Source organism: Protopterus annectens, chromosome 10.part0 (assembly GCF_019279795.1).
Source record: "Protopterus annectens isolate FY-2018-M chromosome 10.part0, PAN1.0, whole genome shotgun sequence".
NCBI classification, from domain to species: Eukaryota; Metazoa; Chordata; order Ceratodontiformes; family Protopteridae; genus Protopterus; species Protopterus annectens.
Window position 1 is genome coordinate 479569515 of NC_056744.1, and position 20147 is coordinate 479589661.

At 41.0% G+C, this 20147-nt stretch overlaps 1 protein-coding gene across 1 annotated transcript in view; it reads left to right on the plus strand.

Annotated features, from left to right (window-relative positions):
* The window catches only part of CFAP57 (cilia and flagella associated protein 57), a 1240893-nt gene that overhangs the window by 926889 nt on the left and 293857 nt on the right, over positions 1–20147 (plus strand). The window lies entirely within an intron of this gene.

Consider the following 20147-nt stretch of genomic DNA (forward strand, 5'->3'; position numbering starts at 1 on the left):
CGAACCAGAAATAAAAACAAAAAAGAAACACTGCATCACTGAAGCATGCTACAATGTATGTTTGATGGTGTGCAAAGTAAGGGTAGGGTGCGTAATGGTAGTTTTTTTTAAATATTTCATGATAATGCAACCTCAGAGTTGGTATATATAAGTAGTGGGCATGTGGGGGGCACAGGCAGGCTTGCCCCCCTGCTTATACATAGGTTTTATAGGTGTGTGTGTTTAGTGTCTTAGTTAAGGTTTAGGGGGAGGTGGTGGTTGTGAGGTTGTGGTGGAGGTTATATTAAAATTCGGTTTTATGAATTTGCAGTATAGTGACACTCATTTTTTTAATATTTTGGTGTAGGGGTGTTTGGTGTTTAAGTCTTGAGATACTGAAAGTCAGTGTTTCAGTCTTTCGAGATTTAAAAGTAGACCAGTATATATATATATATATATATATATATATATATATATATATATATATATATATATAAATATTTATATGTGTGTGTGTGTGTGTGTATATATATATATATATATATGTATATGTATATATCAGGAGAGAGTGAGATGTATAGTAATTTCTCTGTCTCCTTTCAGATTTCACAGTGAAACTTTCTTTTAGAAACTACAGTGTATTTGTCCAGAAATAGCAGCTAAGTCTGATATTCTTACCTTAGTTATTGCAGTGCAACAGTAAGCTAAATTTGACTACACCACTTCCGGTCCTCTAGTGAGTGGCATGTTATCTATGACGTGGAAAATACAAAGTATATTTTACTTATAACATTTTCAGAATTCTTACTTTGTATGTAATGACAACTCAGTACATATGTATTTTAGGCCATTAATGCGTTCAGTATACTGAACAGGGGTACAAGATACCACTTACAATGGAGAAGGAGTATAATGCAAAATTTCACACTGTGGCAGTGAACATCTTGTAAACAACATCTACACTGTCTATATATAAAGGCTATATCTCCGTCCCCTTCTGAGATTTCATCACAGAACTTTCAGGTGGTAACCACAGCATACTGATATGCAGGAAGCACGTAAGACTAGTAATTTAGATCTAAAGATTTCAGTATAGCACTGTGTTGAACATCGGTACATGAGTATACTATTTTAGTTGCTCCAGTCTATGACATTTTATTTGTGGCATGTGGCAAAATGAAAAAGTATTGATCTGATGTTGTCACTTTTTATTCTGTCCTCTACTGATGAGTTCGGATCCAACCCCTCAGATCTGAATCAGCCATTGCTAAAGCTCATGGCAACTAAAAACTTTCAAGCTACTCCCCTACCCATAATGCACCAACCCCAAGTACCTCAGATCTCATTTGCCATTTTACACGAAATACGTGCTGACCATTTGCTCTTGAGCAGATAAGTGTTTTAAGTTTGTGAGTTTATACCCTTTTTTAACTAATCTTTTAAAATTCTTAGGTTTCTTTTATCCCTTACCTTATCGCTTCACATAGTATCCTTTTTACTGGTTAAAATATCTATTACGTCATTTGTCTTCCTTCCGTACAGTCTATACCCTTGAATTCTATTGTTAGTATGCTTTTTACCTCTTCTACACTTAGTGTAGTCTCTTTTATTACCATTGCTGGTAATTTCTGCATTTTTCATATCTTTCTTTAAAAAAAAAATTAAAATAATAATTTATGTTATGTTGTCCTATCTTGCCTTCATTCTTCACTGGTTGGGTCCGGAACCAATTGTCGGTTCCAACTCGGCCTATACAAAAGCTTGAGGACTTCCACTGGCTCATGGCTGTAGCCCTATTCCATCATGCTTAAGGAAGATTACCCAGATCTCATTTGCCGCTAAGCAAGATCTGGTGCTTCCATTTAGGCTCTGGCTAAGTGGAAACTTTTTTCTTTAACTGATTGTTGAAAATTATCGAAATTGTCCCTTTTACTGTTGTTTAAGCAATTAGAGAGTCAGTAGTTTAATTTTAGCTAGTTAGAGTGCTCACTTTGTTGTTTTTTCTTGTGGCTGTTGTTTCTACCTCTTGGCCCTGTTTTCTTCTCTCTCCCTATCCCAGCTATCCAAGCTCGTTTAAGTTAGAGAGCTTGGAGATATAAATCTTTTCTTGTGCTTTGGTAGCTCATTTAAGTTAGAGGGCTTCCATTGGCCCATTTAACTTGCCTTCCTCCTCCTTTCTTTTTCTCTGCTCTAGTTAGGGCTAGTTTGTTTTACTTAGAAAATTGCCCCTCCTTGTCCCATTGCATAGTAAAACCTTTTATTACTGTTGTGGGGTTGTTCTATTGACTTGTATAAAAAAAAAATGTTTTTTTTTTCCCTTAGCAGAGTTCATTTAGCATTGATTGTGTATTGATACTGTTATCATTCAAAAATGTAGAAAGATCCTAAAGAGTCAAAACCTTCAGGGTTTAAAGAAATGTGACAAATGTAGTCAGAAAATGTCATTAACTGATAGACATACCAGTTGTGTTTATTGTCTAGGTGCAGTTCACCTTCAGGAATCATGTTCTTTCTGTCATGCTTTCAGCTCCAGGGTGTTGATGGAAAGAAAGAACAAACTGATATTAAGATGCCTATTAAAGACTCCTTTCACAGAGGCTATAGAAGAGACTCAGAGTACCTCAAAAACACAGAAATCCCCACCTTGCAGGTCTGAGAAGTTGGGCAAGAGAGCATCTTTCTCTGTTCCTCATTCGAAACCAACTAAAAAAATTGCGAAAGATTCATCCTCGGGCCCAAAAAATCTTCCTCTTTGGCTTCTATTGTGATTTTAGGGCCGAGGGAGTTTCAATTTTGGAGCCGGTCCCCTGTTTTGGAACCAGTCTCCCCAAATCTTAGATCTCCATTGCTGCAGCCAGTGAGGTCTCCTACCCTTTCCTCTCAGTCCTCCAGAAGCCTCTCCAATGACGATGTGGATTGTGTGGTGAGGAGACTTTTATGGACACTGGGGCTGGCCAAGATATAGTCAACTCCAACCCAGTGGAATTTGGAGCCAACAAAGACTACCTCCCCTTCATTGATTCCTCCTCCAACCCGATCTGGGACTTCTGAGCTGGAGTGCCTGGATACGATCATAGTGGAACCATCAGTGCCGAGACCTGCACCAGGATTATCGGGCCCATCTACCACTCTGACTTCCTCAGTTCCATTGGAATTTGAGAGGTCTAGGAGCCGATGCACTCCACACAGGTCCAGTGAGGAGAGTTGGGTCAGACAGCTGTCTGATCCATACTTGCCTCTCAGGGCTTCGGCGCGGATGAGCTTGGCTCCTACATTAGCTTCAGAGCCCACTGCCTTGGTTCTGGGGAGGCCTTCCAGTTCTTCCCAGCCAGAGGTTTCCTCAAATCAGGGCCCAGGGGATTTTGAGCTGATGAGGAGAGTGCTATCACCACAGACAGCTCCATTCTCATTTTCAGATGCTGTTCCCCCTAAAGTGCCAGTGTCTGTCTCAGTACCATTGTATCCACACAGACGTGGAGACCCAAAGCCTCAGGATGCCCCATTTGGGTGAAGCTCTTTCTTTCGAAACCTCTCCAGATTACCCCATCCAAAGTGGTCCCTCAGAAGAGATTATGCAAAAGGAAGCATTTAGACTTCCCTGAGGAGTCCATCACTTCAGATACAGACCTCAATGAGTCAGAAGGGTCCCCACGGTCACTCTCTGGGAATGTCTCCTTTGCAGACATCCTTGAAATCCTTAAACAGAGAGGTGGCTGGAAGCCCATCACCCCTTCTGAGGATGAGTCTGTATACATGGAAGCTTTTGGGTCTCACCCTTCCACCTCTTGGGTGGCCTCCTTTGGGTCCACTGTTCTGAAGAGTATTTTCCCTTGAGCCAAGAAAGATGGTGCTAGGGACGCTGTCCCTGTGAAGAATGAATGCAAGATAGGGCAACATAACATAAAAAAGTTATGTACTCACCATAACGTTCCATGTTTGTTGTCCATCTCATCTTCATTCTTACGTTCCACCCTCCTTCCCCCAGCCTTTTTTTCCTGGAGAACTGAGCAGTTCTGATTGAAATAGAATGTTCTCTGACTGTCTTCATTAGCCTGTTTTAGACATGTAAATAGTTTTTTTGTCAGTAGGTCTAATATCTGCAAACAAGATCTGGGTAATCTTCTTTAAGCATGATGGGATAGGGCTACAGCCACAAACTGGTGGAAGTCCTCAAGCTTTTATTTAGGCCGAGTCGGAACTGATAATCGGTTCTGGACCCAACCAGTGAAGAATGAAGGTGAGATGGACAACAAACATGGAACGTTATGGTGAGTACATAACTTTTTTTTTTCTGTCTGGTACTTTCATCAAAATCTGGTTGTTTCCTTTTAACTTTCTGTCTTGTTTCTACAATGGCAGTGAAAGAATATGTGTATACTGCCTTGGAACTCTTCATCTACAAGAGGACTACACTGTTTGTCATGGGTTTAATCCCAGAGTTCTAGCTGAAAGTAAAAATAAGCTAATTCTAAAAGGGTTGCTTACTTTCTCTTTCAGTGAGGCATTATCTGGAGCTTTGTCACCCAAAAAATCTAGGAAGTCTAAGTCTCCTTCTCTGAGTCCTTCTCCTTCTTTCTCCAATGCTTCAGAGCAATTGAGAAAAAGACTTCAATCAGATCCAACCTCACCATCGGATCCTAAAAACAAAAAGTCAAAACTGTCAGATCAGACCTCAACATCGGAGCTGAAGCAGAGAAAGAGAATTATCAGATCAAATCTCAATATCGTATCCGAGACAAAAATAGAAAGTGCTGCCACATCTGACTTCTTTGGATCCAATAAAAATGCTAACAGATTCAATTACTCCTTTGAGCATTACTACTTGATAAGGACCAGGTACTCCCATTCTGTGGACCCAGTTCCCTCCAGGGTCCCCTCACCCTTTATGGAGAGATCCAGGCCCCCCTGTAATTTCTGTTCATTCTTTTGGGAGTTTAATGGAAGATGATGTGGAAAGAGTGGTGAGAGGGATTCTTTTGGTGCAGAGTCTGACTGGTGCTTTACTGGCTTCTACCTCCGCTCTTTCATCACAGTCACTTTACCATTTCCTCCTCTGACTCATTCTATTGTCTCAGAGTCCTTGGATCCAAGTTGTCCAGATCTGTTTAACTTGGATCTGAGGATACCTTTATCTATGGATCCAAAGTTCACTTTGAGCACTTCAGTTTAGTCAGATCTGGAGAGCACTCAGAGCTATAGCTTCCCTGTAAGGTCCAAGGTGTTGGAGTCAACTCCAAAGTTGTCAGATACGTCTCTGCACCTTGGAGCCTCAGCACAGGTTAGCTCAGCTCCAGCTTCTGCCTCGGGCGGATTGTCTTCAGAGTAGTGCAGGACAATGGTCCAAAAGCTTGCATTTTCAGATTTGAGATCCTCTCTCTCTGGGGAGGTCTGCCTTTCAGGATATTGAGAGAGCATTGTCTGCCTCAGCAACACAGAAGGTTCCTACCCCCTCAGATCTTCAGTCTGCATCTGCAGCCTTGACGTCTCTGCACTTGGAGTCTCCTCCCTCCTTTCCACAGGGACAGACAGTATGGAAATGCCAGGCTTCTCATCAGGGTATCCCAACTTCTTCTGATACCTCCCCAGAGCATCCCACTGAGGAGGTCCCTAAGAAGAAGATGTGCAAGAGGAAGCACTTGGACTCCCCAGATAAGTCTATCACAGAAGATATGGACTTTGATGAAGGTGAAGGGTCCCCATGTTCACCTCTTGAATATGTCTTATTTGGAGACATCCTTGAAATCCTAACGCAAACAGGTGGCTGGATGTCCAGTCAAGGAGTCTGTATCCCTGGAGGCTTTTGCTACTGGCCCATCTACCTACTGGGTGACTTCACTTGCCGACGAGCTAATTGAGTTGATCTCTTGGTGGGTGTGGAATGACCCCAACACTATTGAACCTATACCTCGGAGACCAGACAAAGTTGTAGTACCACCTGTGGGCAAACAGTTTTGGGGAAAAGAGGTGCCTGAAGATGCCATGTTCATGGTGGCAGCCACTAAAAAGGAACCTGCTGAGAAGAGTTTCACTGTTCATCTCCCCAACAGGGAGTCATGGGTGATGGACAGGTTTGGGCTGCATGTCTGTGCTTCAGCAACCTTTGCCTTCAAGTCACTGAATTATTTGGTACATTTCACAAGGTTACAGAGGGATTTGATTAAGGAGCTCTCAAATACCCTTCCAGGATCCATTTCTGAAGAAGTACAATCATCCGTGACTTTTCATTTGACTACCCTGCAATCTATTTCCAATTCTTCCATGAGGCTGATTTCACATATAGCCGAAGGAACTTCAAGGGCAGCGGTTTCAGACATTTCTATGAGGAGGAATGCCTGGATGCGCTTATGAGATTTTGCAGAGCCCTTCAAGCCTTTGTTTGTCAGTGCTCCATCTGACAGGACATCTTTGTTTGGCCCCAAAGTGAAGGACACATTATCCAGGTGTGAGACAGTTGGAAAGATCCTGCCTGCCCTGGGCATATGTTTTTTGATCCCTCAAAGATCCTTTTCTAGCAATCAATGAAATGGTCGAAAAATGTGGTTCAAGAAATCCCAGGGATCTTTCCAGGAGGCACGTGGAGGAACCTCCCCCAGGGGTAGAGGGGGAACTCTAATGGTAGACGTGACCCCCATGGCAGAGTTGGCCTGCAAAACTAGGGGTCCAGAGATTCTTTCTGTGACAGACCCTTCCAGTGTTCCTGACAGGAGGCCCAATTGCCCTCCTCTGGAGGTAATTGGGGGTCAACTATCTCTGCACCAGAGAGCCTGAGTAGAAATAACAACAGATACATGGGTACAGAGGATAATTTCTGATGTTATGTAATACACTATTCCCTTCCTCCTCCAATTTCAAGAAAAATCCCTGATGTTCCATCCAGTTAAAGGGAACAAGCAGCAATTCACACACAAAATCTGTGAGAAAAAAAGAGTCATCCAAGATGTCCCACCAGACCAGTTAGAATCCGGAACTTAGTCAAGATCTTTTTAATGCCAAAGGAAACAGGGGACTGGAGACCTAAACAAGTCAGTTCAATGCACCAAGTTCTGGATGGTTATGGTTCAGTCCATTCTACCATTTATGGGCAAGGATAACTGGATGTGCTGGAGAGACTTTCAAGATGTGTGCTATCACATAAAGATGAACAGGTAATCAGAAAGTTTTTATGCATCCAATTAGGATCTAGTCATTACCAGTTCAGAGTTCTGCCATTTGGTCTCACCACAACTCCCAGGGTGTTTACAGAATGTATGGCAGTAGTGGCTGCTCACTTGAGACTGCAAGGATTCCGGGTGTTTTCATACCTAGACAACTGGCTCATTACTGCCCCAATCAGTAATCAGTTAATAAAGGCAAGAGATCAGGTTCTCCAGACATGTTCTCATCTGGGGATAACCATAAACTATGAAAAGTCTCAACTGGAACCAAGTCAAAATTTGGAATTTATAGGAACACTGTTCAACACAAAGTCAATGATAGCCTCATTGCCTATGTCAAGGGTTTAGACTATACGATTACAGGTGAGAAAAATAATCTGCAGTACCAAGATTTCATCCCACTTGGTTCTTCAAGCTCTAGGATCAATGTCAGCAGCAGTGACACTAGTACCTTTAGTCAGATTTTACATGAGGATTCTACAGTAGATGCTTGCAACACAATGGTTGTTACTTTACAAACCCACGTCTATTTCAGTACAAATCACCCACACATGCAAGAGTGATCTCAAGTGCTGGATTCAATCAGACCAAGTTCTACAAGGCCCCCTCAGCCCAAAGCAATAGTGACTACGGATGCTTCCCAGTTGGGGTGGGGGTGGGAGTATTTTCTGGGGAAAACAGTCCAAGGCACTTGGCCTCCAAAGAGGCCAACTTTCATTATCGATGTCCTAGAGATGAGAGTAGTGATTTTAGCATTGCAGGCCCTTCAGAATTCCCTCCTTTTGGGGAGAATTGCAATTCAAAAGACATGGCCATTCGCGCTTTACAGCATTTGCTGTTTAGGTGTCGATGATTATATGTTCGAAGAAAAGTCTCTTTGAGCATATAATATAGATCCCATTTTTACCTACATAGAACAAAAGACATCAGAAAAACAGACCAATTGTTTGTCTCATTTGCAGAAGTAAATTGGGAAAGCCAGTTGCCAAAGTAACTTTAGCCAGGTGGCTGACTGATTGTATTTCATTTATTTATAACAAATTGGCATTACCTTACCAAAATCGTTACGGGACCATTCCGCTAGATCCATGGCAACTTCTTCAGTATTTCAGTCTAGAATGTCCATGGATGAAATATACGCAGCAGCAACTTGGGCTACTCCCTGTCCCTTTGTTACTCATTACAAATTAGATCTGGTCTCCAGAGGAAGAGCATTATTTGGTTCAGCTGTACTCAGGAATATCCTTCTTTGAGTCCCCCCCCCGGATCTTAGATAGCTGGGGACTCTATGCCATCAGTTAAAGGTAGAATAAAAATTGAAAACATCAGATAAAGAAGTTATGTACTCACCATAACTCACCATGTACTCTTCCATCTGTGTTGTCCATTTTCATTCTTCCTGAACTCGCCACTCACCAACTGCCACCGTTTGAAAACTCCTGAAAGAATTAGTGGTTAGAGGACATCGTTATCCTTTATATTGAGCTCCAGATATAGTCTTCTTATTTGACTGCAAATATTTCCTTTCTAGTAAAATCAGCAAAGAAGATCTGAGGTACTTTGGATTGGTGAATTATGGGTAAGGAAGAAGCTCAAGAGTTTTTGGTTGCCACAAACTTTAGCAACGGCTGAGTCAGATCCAAGGGTTTGGATCAGAACCCATCAGTTGAGGAAGAGTGAAAATGAGCAACACAGACAGAATGTTATAGTTAGTACATAACTTCTTTTTCTTTCAAAATATGCAACATTTTTACTTCTGGTGTAATTGAGTTCAGTAAAGAAGTATTCTTGGGCATTCTTGTACTGGGTGTACTAAAAAGAAGTTCAACATCCATAATGGAAATGAAATACAGATCGCGGTAGTGAGCACCTCTAAAACATTGGATACGCTTCTTGTACATAGCTGGCAGTATTCTATCACTAGCATTTGTAGTGCAGCCAGCATTAGACTATCATTAGGGTTTGCAGTGCAGCATTATGCTGAATTTGACCACACCACTTTAGTAGAGCAAATCTACAATATGTTATGCACAGCATATGACAAATAAAAAATATGTATCTGATGTTGTCTTTTCCACCTGTTCCTCAATTGACTGGTTATCAGATCTAAGATCCAGCTTTGTCCACTTTCAAACTTTGGATACAAGGTCAGGCTCCTCCACTTACCCATAATCCTCTGTAGTTAGTAAGTTAGACATCAGCCCTCATGCTCAGGGTTTCAGCTAAGTGCTCTTTTTTGTCAAGCTCTTTGAGGTTTTACCTCCAAATGGTTGTATTATATATATTATTACTGTTGCTATTGTTACTTATTTACCTTCCCTTTTTCTGGTCAAAAAAATTGAACTTTTCTCTCTTCTGTCATCCTTTTGGCACCTGTTTTCTCTTCATGTATGTTATTTGGAACATTTGTCTAATTTTCTTTGTACATTATTGCTAAGATTAGTGTTTTTTGAGAAGATCTATTTCTAATTCAATTACTAGTGTAGAAGTTTTTCTACTTTACAGTGTTACTGTTTGTGTGGTATTTGTTTTGTCAGTGACATTATAACGCAAAAGCCTTCTGATTTTAAGAAATGTGTGGCCTGTGGGCATAAAACACCAAACTCTGATTTGCATTTACTGTTTAGGGGCTGATCTTTTAGACTAGCAGCATCCCATTTGTACCACCTTCAACTCACCCTGCCACAGTAAGAGAAGTTTTCCTCTTACAATCTCATTTCTGCTGTTTCTCCTTCTGCAAAGAAATAAAGAAATCTAGCGACAAGAAGGGTGAAAAGATTATGGATAAGCCCAGGGAAAAAAGAGAAGAAAAAATGTAAGGAATTTAAAAAGTTGACACCAGGGAAAAAGAGAAGGAAAAATCTGAGAAATCCAAAACAAAGTTGCCAGATTGCTCAACTTCTTCAGGTCTGGCCCTAAAGGTTCCTAAAGATTCAGATCTTGCCTGTCTTCCTTGAAACCAGCACTACTCGTTTGTGTGAACCATGCTTCTTTCCATAACTGGTCTCTCTGAGGCTTCACTCCCTTTTTCTCCAGGACAGACCATTTCACCGCACTTCCAGACCCTCAACCATGGCTTCATCTCTCGGGTCAGCACGGCCCTTCAGGAGCCTTTCAAAGATGGTCATGCATTGGTGAAGTTCCTTAGGACCAAAATCCTGTTCAGGGATCTCCCAGCTCTGACCCTTGTCAGTGCCATAGGTCAGCTTCGACCCTGTCACTTGGGGCTTTTGTATCTGAGTGCTTCCTGGGGTTTCCCTGCATTTGATTCAAAGGCTTGATCTTAGTCAACTCACACTGTATCGCTGATCTGATTGGCTTTGAGTAGCTCGGACTCTGATGGATCTTGGAGCTGTGTTGTCAGTGTCAGATCTGGGAAGTCTGGCCTGACTCCACAGCTTTTGGAGCTGTCCCTCTCCCTCAGAGCCTTGGTGCTAGATAGCTCAGCAAATTCAAGCGAACCTTTGGGACCTGTCCATGTTTGGCACTGCAGCACCTACTGGGGGGTCTTGGGTTCTACTTCAGCTTATGCCTTTGAAGTCTTAGAGAGGGTGCTTTCTTGACCTAGGTAGCTGACATCCCTATCTCTTTGGATCTGTCACTTCCCCATAGGAGCTGCTTGGGTCCTGGGTCCTGATCCTACACATCCTATCCTGATAGGATAGCCAGCCCCTCAGATTCTTGAGACTGTCTACATTGACTCACCATTGGCTTCCTAGTCCTTCCCATACCAGCCCATTGGGGAGGTTCTTCTGAAGGCTTCTTGCAAAAGAAAGCACATTGGCTCCCCTCAGGAGTCTCTAACTGAGGATACTGACTTTGATGAGGGGGAAGGGTCCCTCAGATCCCCCTTGCGGAAACTATTTAGAAAAGGGTGTGGTCTTCTGAAGCTCCCACCCAGGAAGAGTTAGTATTCCTTGAGGCTTTCGGGGCTATTCTTGTCTACCTTTTGTGTGGTCCTTCCCACTGAAGAGATGGTGGATTTGCTTTCTAAGCAGACATAGAAAGAATCAGCTGCAGCCAAACCTATCCCGTGGAAGCTGGACAAGTTTTTGGTATCCCCTAAAGATCACCCCTTTTGGAACAAGGGTCCCACAGTGGATTCCATGATGATGATTGAGGCTACCAAGAAGGAGATAGCTGAGGAAAGCTCCACTGTCCATCACCCTAATAAGAACTCTGGGGTGTTGGGTATATTTGGGAAGCAGGTTTATGCTTCAGTGAACTTCACTTTCTAGGTATTGAAGTACTTGGCTCATGTTAAATGCTTTCAGATGAATTTGACCAAGGAACTTTCTAGATCCCTTTCAGGGTCCCTGTCTGCAGAGGAGAAGAAGACTCTTGACACATAGTTGGTCATCCTTCAGTCCCTATCAAATGTGCCTATGTGCTTTATATCAAACACAACAGAGGTCACTTCAAGAGCTGCGGGCATAACTGTTAGACAGCATGCTTAGATGTGCCTGTGCAACTTTGCAGAGAACTTTAAAACATCCTTTATCAGTGCTCTCCATGATGGATCCACCCTCTTTGGACCAAAGGTAAAAGACATGCTATCCAGAAGTGAGCAAGATAGAAAAACCTTGTCAACCATAGGGATTTGGTTTTCTAACCCCCAAAGGAACTTATGTAGAAACAAGAGGGGAGGGAAAAAACTGTGATTCTGCAAATCCTAAGGTTTTGCTTCTGATACTTGTGGTGACAGGCCCTCCCTTGAGGCAGAGGTTGGAGCACTAATGATGGACATTGCCCACATGGCAGAAGTGATCTGCAAAACCAACGCTTTAGGAGTCCCTTCTCCGATAGGCCTTTTCAGCATTCCTGAGTTGCTGCCTGACAGCCACACCCTGGAGACAGTCAGGGGATGCTTGTCCCTGAACCCCACAGTCTGGAAGTCTATCATTTGAGAAAGAAGAGCGGAAACCAACATATAACATATAATGAGTTTCTTCCTACCTTAGGCACATGTTAGTCGAAAGCCAGGTTACTATCTACATGCATCCCCAAGTCCCTCACTACTAGGTCTACTCTTAGGGATGTTTTATCAATGAGGTAGATTCCCAGGGTGGACAACTTCCCCAAAGGTACTGTTATGCCTTTCTTGTCATTGAGTTTTAAGCCATGGCTTTAACACCAGTCATTTGTCTGTGTTAGACCTTTTTGCAGGATATTTGTGTCTTGGGGGATTCAAAGACTGTTCCTAGTTTGCAATCATCTGCAAACTTGGTCAGCAATAGACACTTGACATTGGCCTTGACTTCTGAGAATTAGATGCCAAAGAGGAGCAGGCCCAGCACTGAGCCATGAGGGAATCTTTTGGTAACAGGTCTCTTAGTGGAGGTGGTTTCCCCAGTCCTAACTTCTTGGATCCTATCTGTGAGCCAGTTGGCTATCCAGCACATTACATAGGGGTTTATGCCTAAGTCTGTGAATTTGTTAACAGTGCTTGAGTGTGCTCTTGTATCAAATGCCTTAAGAGGTTAATGTAGGCTGTATGCACTGTTTTATCCTCTTCCATTGCATTATGATCTTCCCAAAGAAGTCTACCAGGTGTAGTAGGCATTACCTGCCCTTGACGAAACCAGACTGGGTTAAGACCAGTGTCTGAAGGTTTCCTATATAATTAATCAGTTCCATGAAAATTCTTTCCATGGCTTTGCAGAGAGGCTAGACAGACTAATGGGTCTGTACTTCCCAGGATCTGTTGATGGTCCCCCTTAGTGCAGTGGGATAGCAGTTGAAGTCCTACATTCACATGGCACAAATCCTGTTCAGAGGCTGTGGTTGAAAAATTACTCCAGTGGCCCTGATAGCTCATATTTCAGATTGCTTAGGAGGCATCCATGGATATTATCTGGGTCCATCAAGGCTGCGTTTTTGGCCTTCAAGAATACATTTAGGACCTGCTTCTTATTGAAAGTTAGTGAGGTTATGTTTGCTGATATTGCCTGGGGAGCAGCTGGGGGGAGGGGGGGGTGAATTTGGACCTGAATTTGTCAGCTAGTAAATTTGCTATATTTTCTGGGTCCGTGAACTTGGTTCCATTTGCAACCAGTCTGGCACACTGTCATGTGTTGCCTTTAAGGTTTCAGACATGGCTAAAAAAGGCCTTATGGTTGTCCTAAGCCTGGAAGACTATCTCAAATCTCAGCATTAGATTTGTTGGTTTTAATGTGCCTCCTTAGTTGTCTGTTCAGCTTTATGAGAAAGTTTTTATCTTTTTGGTTGTTGCACCTCCTAAGTTTAACTATGCTATTTTTATTTTATTGTACAATCTGTTTCATATTTGATTTTACCAGGGTGGATTGTTCACATACTGTATTCGTTTCTTTAACGATTAAGCATTAAATAGTTTTCAGTGAGCATGAGACAATTGTTACATTGTCTCAAGATGCCCATATTTATTATTATTTTTTTTTACTTAAATTTGTTTACTGGGGTAGTGCACTGACCTCAACTGACCATTTGCAGGCACAGCCCAAGTGACTAGGATCACATAAGAAAAGAATAAAACATATACAGATACAAGGATATGCTAAAAACAAATATGTGTGTGTGTATTTATATGTATATATATATATATATATATATATAAGTACCATGTTCAATCATAGCCTCACCTCAGGCTTTGTGTCCATTGAATGGCACACCGTGACAGTTATCCCACTCCACAATGGGGGGGCCACCGCCCCATTAGCCTGACGAGCCTCATCTGCAAGGCCATGGAACGCATCATGGACTCATAAACAAAGACATTGAAGATCTCCAAACTCTGGACCCCACACAGTTTGGGTTTGTAAAAGGCAGATCATGTCTCCTAAACCTGATAGACTTCTTTGAAGTAGTCACCAAAGCCATAGATGAGGGTAAGGTGGTTCACACAGCCTATCTAGATCTTGCCAAGGCATTCAACACCATCCCCAACTCTGGAATTATAGATAAACTCACTAAACTAGGTATAAATCCCTATGTCACAAGATGGGTTGCCAACTGGCTTACTGACAGAACCCACACCATGAAAGTAGCAGACTCCAAATGAGACTTCAGACCAGTGACAAGTGGAGTACCACAGGGTTCAGTCCTGGGTCCTCTCCTGTTTGGTATCTACTTCTCTGAAGTACAGGCTAACACAGAAGGTCTTTGGCTAACTAAATTCACAGATGACTGCAAACTAGGAGCCATAATCGAAACTCCTAACGATGTGGACATCCTACAAATGGGCCTCACTGAGACAGATGCCTGGTATCAAAGACATGGTCTCAAGCTCAATGCCAAAAAGTGCATTGTCATCCCCTTTGGTAAAAACTCTGTACCCATGAACTACCACATAAGCGGTAGTCTACTTAACACCGAAAGTTTGATAAGAGACCTTGGAACTCAGGTGGACAGTAGTCTCTCCTTTGATAATCACATCGCCACAGTGGTCAGGAAATCCTTCTACATGGCACACCTCATCACAAAAGGTTTCTCATCCAGAAAAAAAGAGGTCATTATTCCCCTCTACTCATCACTCATTAGACCCATTATAGAGTACAACGCCCCTTTTGGTATATACCTCACAAGACATGTACAGCAACTGGAAAGGCCGCAAAAATACCTCACATAGAGGATTACTGGCCTCAAACAGATGCCTTACGAAGACCGTCTCAAAAAACTCCAGCTTTACTCCATCGCATATCGCCTACTCAGAGGCGATCTCTGCCTAACATAGAAAGCTATGTCAAACCCAGAGCTGTTGGACATGCTCCACTTAAAGAAATCCCAATCCCTCCAAGCTACACGCTCTAGGGACCTAAACCTTGTCACCACAATAAACAGAACATGCTGGAGGGATAGATTCCTGTCTCAGAGACCTCCCATACTCTGGAACAGACTACCTATCTATGTCAAACAGAGCTCCTCATTAACACTCTTCAAGAAAAATCTTGATGATTGGATGGATAATAGGAAATTCACCCCGGGGATCACTTCTGTGGTTCTGCTTGACAGGGGCACAGGAAAATAATTTTCTTGGGTGGCGAAAGCCAGGGTACCTTTTTGGCTAGGCTTGTATAAGCCCTAGGGCCAATAGCCTAGTACCTACCTATGAACCTAGATATATATATATATATATATATATATATATATATATATATATATATATATATATATATATCTACGTATGTATGTATGTGTGTGTGTGTGTGTGTGTGTGTGTGTGTGTGTGTATATATATATATATATATATATATATATATATATATATATAATACACATAGTTACAAATACAAGAATATGCTACAGCATTTAGTTCATGAAGCAGTTTACAATATCAAAACATGGATGGAAAAATGGAATTATGCTTAGCAGAGCTTTATGGATAAGATGTATCTATAATGACTGAGAAGGCTTATGCTACAGGTATAGCAACATATCATAATATAGAGACTGATGAAGACATTAGAAGAGGCAAGCGAGAATAGTTGCTAGAAAGGAAACAGAAAAGAGCTTGCTGGAGTATAAAAATACAGTGTGTTCAATAAGTAGCTAGCTAGATAACGGATTCAGAGCAAGTAAATCAGCAGGACAGACAATTAGAGGCAAAATATACTTTTTTTAAAATAAGCACAAGGAAACACAATAAATAAATAAATAAATAATTCAAGATATCAATAACAGTGTACTTTAAACAACTTATAGAAGTGTGATAATTCAATAAAAGCTTATAGCTTTGGCTGGATGAAACCAGATGCAACATAAACACTTCTGAGGCACAGGTGAGGATGCCAAGTGTTGCTGAGCTCTGTGAAAATGAGCAAAGAGCCATGCAAATGTGCCAAATTTAAAACTAAACAAGGTGATCTGACTAACCCCTCTAATCTTTAAAATGACTACAGTCAGGGCTCTCTAGTATGTTTCCCAGCTCAGATAGACCAAGCTACCACCTACTGCCACTAGATGGAAAATCCTCATTCCTCTTATTGTAAAAACACAGTAAACAGCTTACTGGAGTCTAAAAATACACTAATTTATTCAACCACTCGCTTGATAATGAATTCAGAGGAAGTAAATCAGCGGACTAGACAATGGGCGGCAAAATTATTTTTTTTTTTCAAAATAAGCCCAAGGAAAGGCAATAAATAATTCAAGAAATCAACTGCAGTGTACTTTAAACAGCTTATAGAAGTACATTTGTTCAATAATAGTACTTGACTTTGGCTAGATGGCAACAGATGCAAGACACACGGAAGGATGCCAAGCATTGTTGAGCTCTGTGGAAATGAGCTACTCAGTCATGCAGAATTTATACAGCAGTAAAAACAAGGTACGGTGACTAATAAGTCATTTAGCCAATAAACAGGCTATGCACAGGGCTAGTGTGTTTTCCAGATCATATAGCCTAGGCTACCACCTACTGCCAGTAGATGGAAAATCCTCAGCCCTATTAATGTAAAACACATAAAGAGCTTGCTGGAGTATAAAAATGCACTAATTTATCCACAACTAGCTAAATAAATAGTAAGTAAATTAGCAGAATGAACAATGAGAGACAAAATGTACTTTTTTTCAAAATAAGCACAAGGAATGGCAAAAAAATAATTCAAAATATCAGCAGCAGTGTAGAATGGAAGGAGCTTTCAAAGCTCAGTTGACAGTAAGGGATGGCAGGTCAATAATCACCAAGTTTAAACATGAGAGCAGGGAAATGAAAGATAGGTGAGAAAAATCACCAACAGGGAGTCAACACTGCTTGTAGTAGTTGCAGTCTGTGAGTCTTATCAGTGATATACAGTGGATATAAAAGTGGATATAAAAAGTGTACACACCCCTGTTAAAATGCCAGGAGTACACACTAACTATTAAAATGCCAAGTTTTTGTGATATAAAAAATGAGACCAAAATAAATAATTTCAAAACTTTTCCTACCTTTAATGTGACCTAGAACCTGTAAAATTCAATTGAAAAAACAAACAAATCCATTAGGGGAAAATCTAAAAAAATAAAAAACGTACAATAAGCTGGTTGCAAAAGTGTGCACACCCTTAAACTAATACTTTGCTATGTATGCACACCCTTAAACTAATACTTTGTTGAAGCACCTTTTGATTTAATTACAGTGTTCAGTCTTCTTGGGTAGGAGTCTATCAGCATGGCACATCTTGACTTGGCAGTATTTGCCCACTCATCCTCACAAAAAGTAATTCTATTAGTTCAAACAGCTATACTTTAGACACAAAAAGAGATAAGATTACTTTTCTTGATTATGTGTTTCAAATCACCATCAGGGAGTCAACACTGCTTGTAGTTGTTGAGGTTTGAGCCTTATCAGGGAAGACCATTTGGAAAAACTATAAAAACAGACTTACAGGCTCTTTCTGCTGTGGCAAATATGCATTTTAACATGTTGATGAGGGACCTAAATTAGAGATTACTATCCTATAGTTTTCAAGTATATTTACCACTGTATGCATTGCAGAGGTGTACACTGTAGCCATGTTCTGGTTGTGAGCTTTGTATGCAGACTACAGTGCCTCTGGAGAGAGGACCTGTATTCTTCTTCAAACTTACTAAAATGGTATTTCCCTTTAGTGCATTAGTCATCCTCTTTTTCCATACTCCATGTTGTTAGCTCCTGCAGGAAAGGTTTCTCTAATGCTCTAGAAGTGGTGTTAAAAGCTTATACATGTAGCTCCCACTGTATTTCATTGTAGAAGTACTAGACTGTAGTTTTTCATTACACCACAACATGGAGCTGTTTCAGGGATATAAAAGACAATTTCAAAAGTGAAAGAGGAGACTGAGATACTAGCTGAAGGAGGGAAGACTGAAACTGGTAGCTGAAGGGAAAAAGGGCCTTGCAGCAGGACTAGATTTCTTTCCTAGTGCTTTGCGACAGGGAAGTGAAGTAGCAGTTTGTGTCTGTTTGTTGCTGAAATCCTGGATGATGGTATTTTTTGGATTCAGGAGAGAAGGCTGAAACCAGTAGTTACACGCTTGCATATGATTCAGCAAGAAAAGGAGTTCCTTTGGGCCTAGTACAGAGAAGCCATAGATGATTACCAGAGTCCTGGCAGGTGATATTTCTACTTTTCTCATCAGAAGAACCGCAATGCCTGGTCACTAGGATATTCCCAACTGAGTGGTGAGAGGCTCTGGCCATCATTTTATATTATTATAAGATTGTGGATCCCCCCCCAAATGCTTTGTGGATAACAAATAACTGGGATCCTTATGAGCTCCAATTTGGGCCCCATCATGCAGGCAGCAAGACTGCAAATAGTCACTGGCCAGTGAGCAGTGTATAATAGAGTGTTTCATAGTTGGTCTGTTTAGAATTGATCAAGGAGGATTGAGGGTGTTAGTACTGCTCAATGACGTTGCATTTTCTCATATTTGTATTGTTGCATTATAAATCTTCATTGTTCAATGACATTGCATTTTGCTTGTGTTACTGCTGCTGCCTTCAGGAATTTTGCTGCTCAATGACATTACATTTTCTCATACCTGTATTGTTGTATTATAACTTTTTTATTGCTGGATGACATTGCATTTTTTCCCGTGTTTGTATTGCTGCATTATAAAGCTTTACTGCTCATTGATATTGCCTTCTTTGTGCATGTTTGAATGTCAAAACATTTTTTTGTTGAGTTCTGGGGAAAAGGGTGAATGTAAGTTTCATTGCATGCATATCTCACCTTGAATTATTGCTAACTGGTGCATTGTTGTGTTGAAATAATATGTTTGGGGTTGTGCTATTGCCTTTTAAACTAGGTGTGTCACCTAGAATAAAATCTGTCAATCTTGCCACCTTGGTATGTTGGGCCTATAGGGGTGTCACCAGAGTCAGGTAGGAAGGAACCCATATCTGCTTCAGCTATACCTGCGGGTGCGCTACATACAAACTCACTCATTACTTCTTGAATTTATATATTCCCTGTACAATGATGTAACATTTTTTGTGAGAGATTTTAGCAGTGTCCTACATAGTCTGAAGAAACATGCATCTTTCACTCCTTTAGAATATTTCCCTAACTCTTCAAGCCAGTGAGATGAATCATCTCATTTTTTTTAATCTGTTCAGATATGTAAAGAGAACTTGGAGGTGTCTCTTGCAAATGCTTTGCCAAAGCTCTAATTCGTCAGCAGAGCAGTCAAGCGATGCTGTGATATTTTGGGTGCCAGACAGCTATCTATGCAATGCTAAATTCTCTCTTCCACACATTTATGATCCTTTCATGTCATACACTATGCTTTCCTGCAATTTCTTTGTCTTTCTATCTGTACAATGGACAGAAATGCCGATTTATCTTTACACCACGTACTTATAAAAATGCTTCCAGCCTAAATAACTCGCTTCTTTGTTGTTCCAGTGCCTTCACACTAGAGCAATTGGTCATTTGGATGGAAATGAACACACTGTCTTTTAAAGAGATGTAGGAAAACAAGGGATTAAAGAGGACTGCATCTTATTTCTTAGAGTACGGGTTAATGAAAATTCTTGAAACAGCTGTAGATCAAACCTCCAAAAGTTTTTCATTTTATCACTCAAAAGTGTTTTCCTCTGGCATAATCCATAAAACATTTAGGAAGGGAAATACCTTCTGGTGGCATTTGTTTCTCTACTGTTAAGGTAATGTTCTTTTCCATCTCTGTGAGGCTTGGGTGAGTATAGAGGCAAATATTGCCATTATCCTTCAGGAAGACATCACTCGTGCAAGTGTAAAGCTTATTGTTTGTATTATGACATTGCAGGCTACTGTCATTGTTACCCATGGTACTCTCTGAAGCAAAAGCCTCCTAACAGTCAGGAGAGTCATTGTCTGAAATTCAGGCTATAATGAACTCTTTACTCAGTGGTATTTATGTTGGTTGTATGCTTCTGTAATGTATTCATATAAAGCTGGCTCCATATGGAGATCCACTTCTGCCATATCAAACTGTTGTTCTCTGTTGTGAACACATCTATACAGAATAAAGAGATAAGTCAATAAATGAATTAATGAATGAGTAATGGGCTGAAAACTTAGATTTAAG